Raw genomic sequence first — 11,905 nt, 5'->3', positions numbered from 1 at the left:
CTTATTTGGTCAGTGTTTCAAAACTTATTGATATTTTTGACAGACTTCCCCCAAATCAAATTTTAAACAAAGTTTTTCTACAAATAGAACTACCATACGACCCCGCAATCCCACTACTGGGCATATACCCTGAGAAAACCATAATTCAAAAAGAGTCATGTACCAAAATGTTCATTGCAGCTCTATTTACAATAGCCAGGACATGGAAGCAACCTAAGTGTCCATCAACAGATGAATGGATAAAGAAGATGTGGTACATATATACAATGGAATATTACTCAGCCATATAAAGGAACGAAACTGAGTTATTTGTAGTGAGGTGGATGGACCTAGAGGCTTTCATACAGAGTGAAGTAAGTCAGAAAGAGAAAAACAAGTACTGTATTCTAACACATATATATGGAATTTAAAAAAAAAAGAAAAAAGAAAAATGGTCATGAAGAACCTAGGGGTAAGACAGGAATAAAGGTGCATACCTACTTGAGCATATGGGGAGGAGGAAGAGAAAGCTGGGCAAAGTGAGAGAGTGGCATGGACATATATACACTACCAAATGTAAAACAGATAGCTAGTGGGAAGCAGCTACATAGCACAGGGAGATCAGCTCGGGGTTTTGTGACCACCTAGAGGGGTAGAATAGGGAAGGTTGGAGGGAGGGAGATGGAAGAGGGAGGAGATATGGGGTTATATGTATATGTAGCTGATTCACTTTGTTATCAAGCAGAAACTAGCACACCATTGTAAAGTAATTATTCTCCAAAAACGAAGTTTAAAAAAAAAAGTTAAAAGATGGAAAAAGATGTATCATGCTAATACTAATTTTAAAAAAAGAACAAAAACCTGGAGTGGCTGTATTAATCAGAAAAAGTTGATTTGAGATCATAGACTATTACCAGAGATAAAGAAGTTCATTTCAATACAGAGATTAATTTGTGAAGAGGACATAACAATCCTAAATGTTTATGTGCTTTATAACAGAGCATCACAATATATGAAGGAAATACATCATGGAATACATGATAGAAATAAGAAGACATGAGGCAGCCAGCAGGTATAGTCAACAGTTTCAACCTCCTTCTCTTAATAATTGGTAGATAAAAAATCAGTTCAGGCATAGAAGACTTGAACAATACTATTAATCAATTTGACGTAATTGAGATTTACAGAACACTTTACATAAAAATAGCAGAATGCAGACTCATTTCAAGTGTACACAAAATATTTACCAAAGAAGACTATATTCTGAGTCATTAAAAAACAGTAAATTTAAAAGGACATAAATCATCAGGTTTATTATCTGATCACAGTTACTAAGTTGGAAATCAACAACAGAAAGATATCAAGAAAATATCTGACTATTTGGCAACAAAATAACATGGGTCAAAGAAGAAAGCAAAAGGAAAGCTGAATGAAATGAATTTGTGGGATTAAATTAGTAGACAGATGAAAATTTATAGTACTAAACAACTACATTGGAAAATAATGGTCTAAAATCAATTACCTATGCTACCATCTAGACATACTAAAAAAAAAAAAAAAGCAGAAATAAGGATATAAAGATAATTAAAATAGTTATAAATGATTATCCTAATTATATATTTAAATAAATATACATTATATATAATAAAATATAAAACCTAATGTTTTCTGTTGTTTATAGAGGAAAATCAATTAAAAACCTACAGTTGATTCTTTGAAAAGATCAAGAACATTGATAAACAACTAGGAAGATGTTTAAAAATAAAAAAGATGCAAATTGCCAATATCAGTAATGAGGAGGGGTCATTACTACAGAGCCTACAATTACAACTGTGAAAGTAATTGAATCTATAATTAAAAACTTCCCAAAATGGAAACCCCTGGCCTACTAGTTTCATCAGTGAATTCTATCAAATATCTAAGGAAGAAATTAAGCCAATTCTATACAAACTCTTCCATAAGTTTGAGATAAGAGAATACTTTTCAAGCCATTCACCAAGGAGAGAATTAACTAGATAACAAAATGAATCAAAGAAAACACAGGTAAATAAGACTTCTGATCATTAGCCTTCATGAAGATTAAGAAATTCCAAACTAAAATTTAGCAAATTGGATCCAGCATTATATAGAAAGGATAATATTCATGACCAAGTGAGATTTGTCGTGGAATATAAGACTAGCCCAATGTCTAAAACTTGATTAATATAATTCACCATAACAGCAGCCTAAAGGCAAAAAAAATTCAGCCTAATGGAAGAGGAAAAAACATCTGACAAAATTCAAAACCCAGTGAAAATTAAAAACATCAGTCAGTAAACTAAGATAATAGAAGCTTCCACAATTTTATACAGAGAATTTGCAAAAAATCTACATCTAATATCATACTTAATTGTGAAAGACAATTATTTTCCAATAAGATCAGGAAGAAGCAAATACATCATCTTTCACTACTCCTGTTCAATATTGTACTGGGAGTCCTAGGCAGCAGAAAGTCAGACAAATTGGTAAGAAATAGAATTATCTCTATTTGTAGAGGAACAGTTGTCTAGGTAGAATTTGTTTTTAAAAATTACAAAATTGCTTCTAGACTTAGCTAAAAACTTTCCACGGTAAAAAGTCAAGTAAAAAATCAATAGTATTTCTGTGTACTAGCAATGGATAATTGGAAATTTAAATTAAAAGAGCATCAAAATATATGACATACTTTGGAATAAATCTAGCAAATTCTGTGCAAAATCTGTACACAGAAAACTACAAAACACTGATGAAGGCAGTCAAATTTATAAATAAATGGAGAGACATACTTGGTTCATGAATCAGAAAACCCAGTATCATTAGTATGCCAATTCTTCCCATGCTTATCTATAGATTCAATGTAAATTCAATCAAAATTCCAGCAGAACTTTTTGGTGGAAGTTTATGAGTTAATTCAAATATTTAGTTAAAAAGTCAAAGGAACAAGAAGCGCCAAAACAATTTTGTGAAAGTGAAAAATTGGAGAATTCACACTACCTCCAACTTCAATCATTTAAGATAGATTACAAAGTTGTATTGAGCAAGATAGCCTGATATGATGAAGGTAAAGATTTATAGGTCAACAAAATGGAGTAGTGTCCAGAAAGAGATCCACATATACATGATAAATTGATTTTGAACAAAGGTTCAAAGGAAATTCAATGAGGATAGTTTTTTCAACAAATTATGATGTGTCAATTGGAAATTCACATATTTTTTTAAATGAGCCTTCTTCTACCATATACATATCTCAACTTAATATAGAGAAAATCTTCAAGACCTTATATTAGACAAAGCTTTCTTAGATACAGGAGTAAAAGCATTTGCCATAAAGAAAAACAGTTAAGTTGGACTTCATCAAGATTTAAAACTTCTGTTCTTCAAAAGATACTTTGTAGAGAATGAAAAGATAAGCCACAGATTAGAAGAAAATATTTGTAATTCACATATCTCATAAAGAACTTATATCTAGAATATATAAATACTCTAAACACAATAGTAATAAAAGAAACAATATGATTTTAAGATGGGAAATGATTTGTACAGACACTTTACAAAAGAAGATATATCAATGGTAAATAAGCACATGAAAAAAATTCTAAATATTAATAGTTATTAGAGAAATGCAAACCAAACCCACAATGAGACACCACAACATAGCTATTAGAGTGGAAATATTAACAAATGAACAAAAACTGTCAATATCAAATGCTGGCAAATATATCTAGAGCAACTGAAACTTTTCAAACATTGCTGGTAGAAATACAAAATGTTACAGCCACTATGGGAACAGTTTTGTAGTTTCTGGTAAAATTAACATACACTAATTATATACTTCAACAATCCTATTGCTCAGTATTTACTCTAGAGAAATGAAAACTTACATCTATATAAACATCTGCACATAAATGGTCATAACAGCATTATCCATGGTAGCCAAAACCTGGAAACGACCAAAATGTCCTTCATGTGGAGAATGGGAAAACAAATTGTGACTTCATACAATGGAATACTACTCAGCAAAAAGAAAAAATAAAGTACTGATATGGATAACAATACGGATGAATTATGCATATATATGTATATGCAAATATGCATATATGCAAATATGCATAGCAGGTGCATCATGATAAGTGAAAGAAGGCAGACTCAAAAGGCTTTATGCTATAGGATTCTGTTCATATGATGCTCTGGAAAAGGCAAAACTATGGGGACAAAAATCAAATTAGTTGCCAGAGACTGGGGTAAGGGGAGAGGGTGACAATGCAAGATCATGGGGGAATTTTTGAGGGGTGGTAACTGGTCTGTATCTTGATTTTGCTTGCATATTTGTGAAAATTCACAGAACTGTACTCTTAAAGAGGTAAAATATTATACCTTGATAAAACAAGAGAAAAAGGAAAAAAGCCAGCTGAGTTTTTTACAGTCATTTGTATGAAAATAAAGGTCTGCTAAATATAATTTAAAAATTAAACATTTGTTTTCTCACTAAAAGATATTTGTAACCCCCAAATCTATACCAATGATACTTTCGTGGTCACAGGTGGACATGTATAGGTGGCAAAAAATCTGAGTCGCCCAATGAGCATGTTACCAGCTGAGGTCAAAGAAGGTGATACTCCGTCTGCTTGTTTCAGGTGTCATAGTGTTGACAAGGGTCTTTTTCCTGGTCTATTTAGCGACGCGTTTTTCACATTTTTTATGTTTTGTTGGTGATTTTGCTGTTTAAAATGACTCCTAAGCATAGTGCTGAAGTGCTGTCTAATGTTTCTGAACTTAGGAAGGCTGTGACGTACCTTTTGGTACAATCTTCTTATATGCAATTTAAAGAGCATCTCTACCTGTAAGTCAATTCTTGAATAAGCATGTAATATACATACTCTAATAAAATTAATGACTATAATATTTTCATCTTTAAACTTAAATAGCATCTATTTAATGCATCCTTCATTTTACCTCACTTTGAGATCACTGTGTATAGTGGTAGAAATAATACAAATTTAATAAGTGCTTTTATTGATACTTAATTGAATGCATTTTGCAGAGTAGAGTTTAGTAATCATAGAAATTTTAAAAATAGATTTTTAAAATTTTACTTTTATAATCATTTTATGAAGCGGGCAAATTATTATTATCCAGTTTTAACACCTTCAAGGTGAAAGAGCCAGTACCTGAGAGAACAGGACTAAACCCAGTGGGTCTGACTGCAAAGCCTTTGCCTGCAACTGATACAAGACTGCAATGTTTGCACAGATTTTCTTTTTCTTGTTTTGTAAATGAATATTTATTATTCAAAAAACAGTCCGGAATTTCAAAGTTTAAACTTATTCCTTACAGTTCACATTATCTTGGGATCACAGCCAACAAATTTAGTTGGGGACAAAGTATATATTAGAAAGCTGTTCCTATAGTATAATTATGTTGAAAATTAAATAATTCATTCTGTTTACCATTCTATACATGCAGGAGCATTCCCATGTGTTGTTTTTATAACAATTAAATGTCTTTTTCTTTCTAAATAAAACTTTCCATAATGCATTTTTTTCATGGGGATGGAGGTAGTGAGAGAATGATGTATAACCATCCAAATATATAATGTTTTCCAGTTTACAAAAGGAACAAATAGCAAACTTGTTAGTCCAAGTTTCTGTTCATTGTATATGTAAATCTTGTTGGCTCTGATCAAAAAATGGACCTGGCAGTTCAGAAAATACCTGAGTTGTTCTGGATGCTGTCCTGAAACTTACCCTGTAGTGTGCCAGCCTCTGTTGAATTATACAAAAATATACACAAAAAAGGAAAACAGTTTATATTTTTTTTGTTTCATTTGGGCTTTATATGGTTAGTTTTGAGAGATAAATACAGAACACTCAATATAGAAAATTAAAGTGATTTTGAGAAGCCTGGGTAACATTAAGGAAACTGAAAATTGTTATTCTGAACTTACGCTTCCCTGGTCAGTGTGAATCCCAATCTGTAAACTTAGTGGTTGGCTGGGAGGAGAGGACCCTAACTCTGATTCTTCCTGCATGTGTCCAGTTATGAGTTCTTGCATTCTCTCATCTCACTTTAAGCTTGGAATTGTTCATAATTGTCAAATGGGGAAACACTATTTAAAAATAAACCAATAAATACCAGTTATCAGAAGAAGTAATAAGAATTAACTCACACCACTTAGGCACAGTGACATTAATGTCCCAAAGGGAGCCCTTGGTCACTATCTGCCTTCATTACCTACTTCTTCTGGCTACAACATTTACATCTTCGAATGATTTCAACCTATCTGCTGGCCACTGAAGTATTTTGCCAAATAAAGCCATTGACTTCACAAAAGCAGCACCAATAGTAATACATCAATAGCCAATAAGATTTTTTTTTCTTTTTGCAGTTGCAGAAAACATACAACAGCTGTGTTTATAATGGCAGAAAAATTGGGTCTTAGGTGGCGGGTTGGGAATTGCAGATGTATAATATCATTCAGACATAGGGTGTTTACAGTTCATTTCCAAGGGAACATACTATTTATTATTTCCTTTGATGTCATTACTTTCCCAGATGTATTTCTATATCCCATCTTGTCCTCCTAAATCAATTTATCTTGAAATCCAATTAATGACTCTTCAAATCCACTTTGAAAACAAAATTGTGTTCAGATAGTCGTTATTTTTCTTAGGAAAATACAAATCATAGTAATGTCTAATTACTATATAAAATATAGTAAAATATAAAAATGGAACTCTATAATACAAGAGCAAATAACTTGTTTTGGACCCAAAATGCATTTCACTAATACTGTGATATTTTGAAGTGAGCATTCTGTTAAAAACAAACAAAACAAAACAAAAAAGAGAGTCAAATAGAAGCAATGGTGGGGGATTAGATTTTTACATATTTCATAGAACTTCTTTCTTTTTTCTTCATGTAGACAGTTGCTACATTAAAAGCTTGCCCTTCCATTGGGAGAATGTATGAGGGGGCATTACCCCCAGGGAAGAAAGAACTCTAGTTTCTCATGCTTCTCCTTTGGCCTTGCATAATGAGACTATACACAGGGTGATTTTTGGCCTTTGGCAGGCTAGCAACTTTTGAGTGAGACCAGTGAGTAGATTTGATTTTAAAACTTACCACAACTTTTCATTGACATTTATAGGCAGAGAGACAGATGCTAACTTGTAAAAACTTGAAAGCATAAGTCCATTCTCAGAGCCATGAACCAAATCTGAACTTTCCATGGCTGTTCTATCCATTCAGCCATAACTTTTCAGTATTTAATATAATTCAGTCTGGTAATTTACTAGAAACTCTTCCAATTTAGATTAGTTGAAATACTGCAATACCATCTTTTCACTAGTTTTATTGAGATATAATTCAAATACCATACAATTCACCTATTAAAAGTATACAATTCAATGTTTTTTAGTATATTCACAGAGTTGTGCAACTGTCACTGCAATCTAATTTTAGAATAATTTTATGACCCCCCAAAGAAACCCGATACTCATTAGCAGTCACCCATATTCTATCCTCCATCCCTGGGTAACCACTTATTAGTTTCTATAGATTTGCCTACTCTGGACATTTTGTATAATGAAACCATACAATTTATGGTCTTTAGTGGCAGACTGCTTGTACTTAGCATAATGTTTTCAAGATTCATCTATGCTGCAATATGAATCAGTACTTCATTCCATTTTGTAGCTGAGTAATATTCTATTGTATATATGTATGTAGCTATAGATATATAATATCTTATGTATCCATTTATAAATTAACGAACATTTGGGTTGTTTCCACTTCTTGACAATTATGAATACTAGTACTATATGTACTCATGTACAAGATTTTGTATGAATGTAGGTTTTCCTTTCTCTTGGATATATCCCTAGGAGTGAGATAGCTATAGTAACTCTATGTTTAACATTCTGAGGAATGTGAAACTATTTTCCAAGGCAGCTGCATAATTTTAAATTTCTACCAGCAATGTATAGGAGTTCTCATTTCCCCACCTCACCAACACATGATATTGTCTACCTATTTGATTATAAATATCCACGTAGGTGTAAAGTGGCATTTCTTTGTGCTTTTGGCTTGTATTTCCCTGTTGACTAATGATGTTGAACATATTTTCAGATGCTTAGTATCCATTTGTATATCTTCTTTAGAGAAATGTCTGCTTAGATTTTTTGTGCATTTTAAAATTCTGTTGTCTTTTTATTGTTGAGTTGTAAGAGTTATAAATATATTCTAGATACAAGTCCCTTATCAGATAAATGATGCACAATTGTTCCCATACTGTGGGTTTTCTTTACACTATCTTGGTATTTTCACTATTATGGTATTCTTTTGTTGCACAATGGTTTTTAGTTTGCTAAAATCCAATTTATCTACTTTTTCTTTGGTAGGTTGGGCTCTTAGTGCTGTATTTAAGAAGCCATTACTTAACTCAGGGTCACTAAGATTTACTCCTATGCTTTCTTCTAAGAGTTTTATAGTTTTAGCTATTACATGTAGGCCTATGATCCAGTTTGAATTAATTTTGTGTATGGTGTTTGGAAAAGGTTCATTTTCATTCTTTGCATGTGGATATCCAGTACTTCCAGCACCATTTGTTGAAAAGATTATTTTTCCCCATTGAATCATTTGATGTCCTTGTTGAAAATCAATTGACCATAAGATAACGGTTTATTTCTGGACTCTAAATTCTGTTTCACTGATCCGTATGTCCATCCTTATACCAACACCATTCTGCCTTGATTTTTCCAGCTTTGTAAAAAGTCTTGAAATCATGAAGTGTTGTCCTTACATTTTTGTTCTTCTTTTTTAGGATCATTTTGGCTAACCTAGGTCCTTTGCAACTTCATATGAATTTTAGAACTAGTTTGTAAATTTATGCAAAAAAGGAAGCTGAGATTTTAACCAAAATGGTGTTGAGTCTGTAGACCAATGTGGTGAGTATTGACATCTTGACAACTTAAGTCCTCTGATCTATAAACACAGGATGTTTCTCCATTCTTTTAAGTCTTCTATAATTTCTTTCAACAATGTTCTGTAGTTTTCTGAGTGTGAATTTTGCACTTCTTTTGTTAAATTTATTCCTAAGTATATTATTCTTTTTGATGTTATTGTACATGGAATTTTCTTAATAATCTTTTTCAGATTGCTTATTGCTAATGTGTAGAAATACAATTGATTTTTATATGTTGATTTTGTATCCTGAAATGTTGCTGAACCTATTTACTATTTCTAATTATTTTTTTAGTGAATTCCTTACTTTCTATATTCAAGATCACATCATCTGTAAATGGAGATATAGTTTACTTCTTTCTTTCCAACCTGGGTCTTTTACTTCCATCACTAGTCTAATTGCCCTGGCTAGAACTTCCAGTAAAATATTGAATGGAGGTGGTGTAAGTGGACATATTTCTTTTATTCCTGATCTTATGGGGAAAGAATTCAGTCTTTCACTATTAAATATATTAGCTGTCACTTTTTCACAGATGCCCTTTATCATTTGGGAAAATTCCTTCTATTCCTGACTTTTGAGGATTTTTAACATGAAAGCGTGTTTAATTTTGTCAATTTTTCTATTGACATGATTATGTGTATTTGTCCTTTATTCTATTAACATGGTATAATTAATTTTCACATTTTAAATCAACTTGGTATAAATCCCACTTGACCATGGTGTATAATTTTCCTTTTTTTTATGTTGCTAGATTCAGTTTACACCTATTTTGTTGAGAATTTTTGTGTCAATTATTTTAAGAGCTACTGGTATGTAGTTTTATTTTCATGAGTTCTTTTTGTCTGGTTTTGGTGTCAGATTAATGTTGACCTCACAGAATGAGTTTGGAAGTGTTCTCCTTTCTCCTAGTTTTTCAAAGGAGCCTGTGAAGTATTGGTAATATATCTTTTAATTGTTTGGTAGAAATTACCAGTGAAACTATCTGGAACTGGAGCTTTCTTTGAAGAAGTTTTTAAATTTCTAATTCAGTTTCTTTACTGATTATAGGTTTGTTTACATGTTGCATTTCTTACTGAGTTTGTTTTGATTGTTAACATCTTTCTAGTGTTTGGCCATTTCATCAAAATTATTTCATTTATTGACATAGAGTTGTTCATAGTTTTTCCTTGTAAACATACTTATTTCAGTGAAGGCAGTAGTGATATCCATTCTTCCATTCCTGATTTTAGTAATTTGAGACCTCTCTTTCTGGCATGGTCATACCAGCTAATCAGTTGTCAATTTGTTGATCTTTTCAAATAAATATCTTTTGATTTTGTTCATTTTCTCTATTGTTTTAATCTACAGTTTTGGGCATGTTGTGTTCTCATTTTCATTTATCTCAAAGCATTGAAATTTCCTCATTTCCTTTGTGATTTATCCTTTGATTCATTGTTTATTTAGGAGTTCATTCTTTAACTTCCACATATTTGTGAGTTTCCCAAATTGCTTTCTCTTAATGATTTCCAGTTTAGTTCCATTGTGTTGGGAGAACATACTTTGTATGATTCCAATACTGTAAAATTTGTTAAATAAATAAAATAAAATTCAAAAAATAAAATAAAATAAAATTTGGGAAGAAGAACTAGGTCTTGAAAAACAAAACTGGGGGGGGCACCTTCAAGAAGGCAGAGGAATAAGACATGGAGATCACCTTCCTCCCCACAAATACATCAGAAATACATCTACATGTGGAACAACTCCTACAGAACATCTACTGAACACTGGCAGAAGATCTCAGACTTCCCAAAAGGCAAGAAACTCCCCACGTACCTGGGAAGGGCAAAGGAAAAAAGAAAAAAACAGAGACAAAAGAAAAGGGACGGGACCTGCACTTCTGGGAGGGAGCTGTGAAGGAGGAAAAGATTCCACACACTAGAAGCTCCTTCACGGGTGGAGATGGGGGTGGGCGGGTGGTGGGGGGAAGCTTTGGAGCCATGGAGGAGAGCACAGCAACATGGGTGCAGAAGGCAAAGCAGAGAGATTCCCGTACAGAGGATCGGTGCCAACCAGCACTCACCAGCCCGAGAGGCTTGTCTGCTCACACGCTGGAATGAGTGGGCATTGGGAGCTGAAGCTCCCACTTCAGAGGTCGGATCCCAGGGAGAGGACTGGGATTGGCTGCATGGAGACAGCCTGAAGGGAGCTAGTGCACCACAGCTAGCTGGGAGGGAGTCCAGGAACAAATCTGGAGCTGCCGAAGAGGCAAGAGACCATTGTTTCGGGTGTACAAGGAGAGGGGGTTCAAAACACTGTCTACATGAGCTCCAGAGGTGGGCTCAAGCCGCAGCTATCAGCACAGACCCCAGAGACAGCTAAGGCTGCTGCTGCCGCCACCAAGAAGCCTGTATGCAAGCACAGGTCACTATCCACACCTCCCCTCCTGGGAGCCTGTGCAGTCCGCCACTGCCAGGGTCCTGTGATCCAGGGACAACTTCCCCAGGAGAACACACGGCACACCTCAGGCTGTTGCAATGTCATGTTGGCCTCTGCTGCCGCAGGCTCAACCCACGTTCCATACCCCTCCCTCCCCCAGCCTAAGTGAGCCAGAGCCCCCTAATCAGCCGCTCATTTAACCCTATCCTGTCTGGGAGGGGAACAGATGCCCTCAGGCAACCTACATGCAGAGGCGGGGCCAAATCCAAAGCTAAACCCTGGGAGCTGTGTGAACAAAGACGAGAAATGGAAATTTCTCCCAGCAGCCTCAGGAGCAGCAGATTAAATCTCCACAATCAGCCAAACCCAAAGCTGGACCCCAGGATCTGTGCAAACAAAGAAGAGAAAGGGAAATTTCTCCCAGCAGCCTCAGGAGCAGCAGATTAAATCTCCACAATCAACTTGATGTACCCTGCATCTGTGGAATACCTGAATAGACAACGAATCATCCCAAAATTGACGTGGTGGACT

The sequence above is a fragment of the Physeter macrocephalus genome, chromosome 4 (genome assembly GCF_002837175.3).
Source record: "Physeter macrocephalus isolate SW-GA chromosome 4, ASM283717v5, whole genome shotgun sequence".
NCBI lineage: Eukaryota > Metazoa > Chordata > Mammalia > Artiodactyla > Physeteridae > Physeter > Physeter macrocephalus.
Note: the sequence above shows the minus strand (reverse complement) of the source record.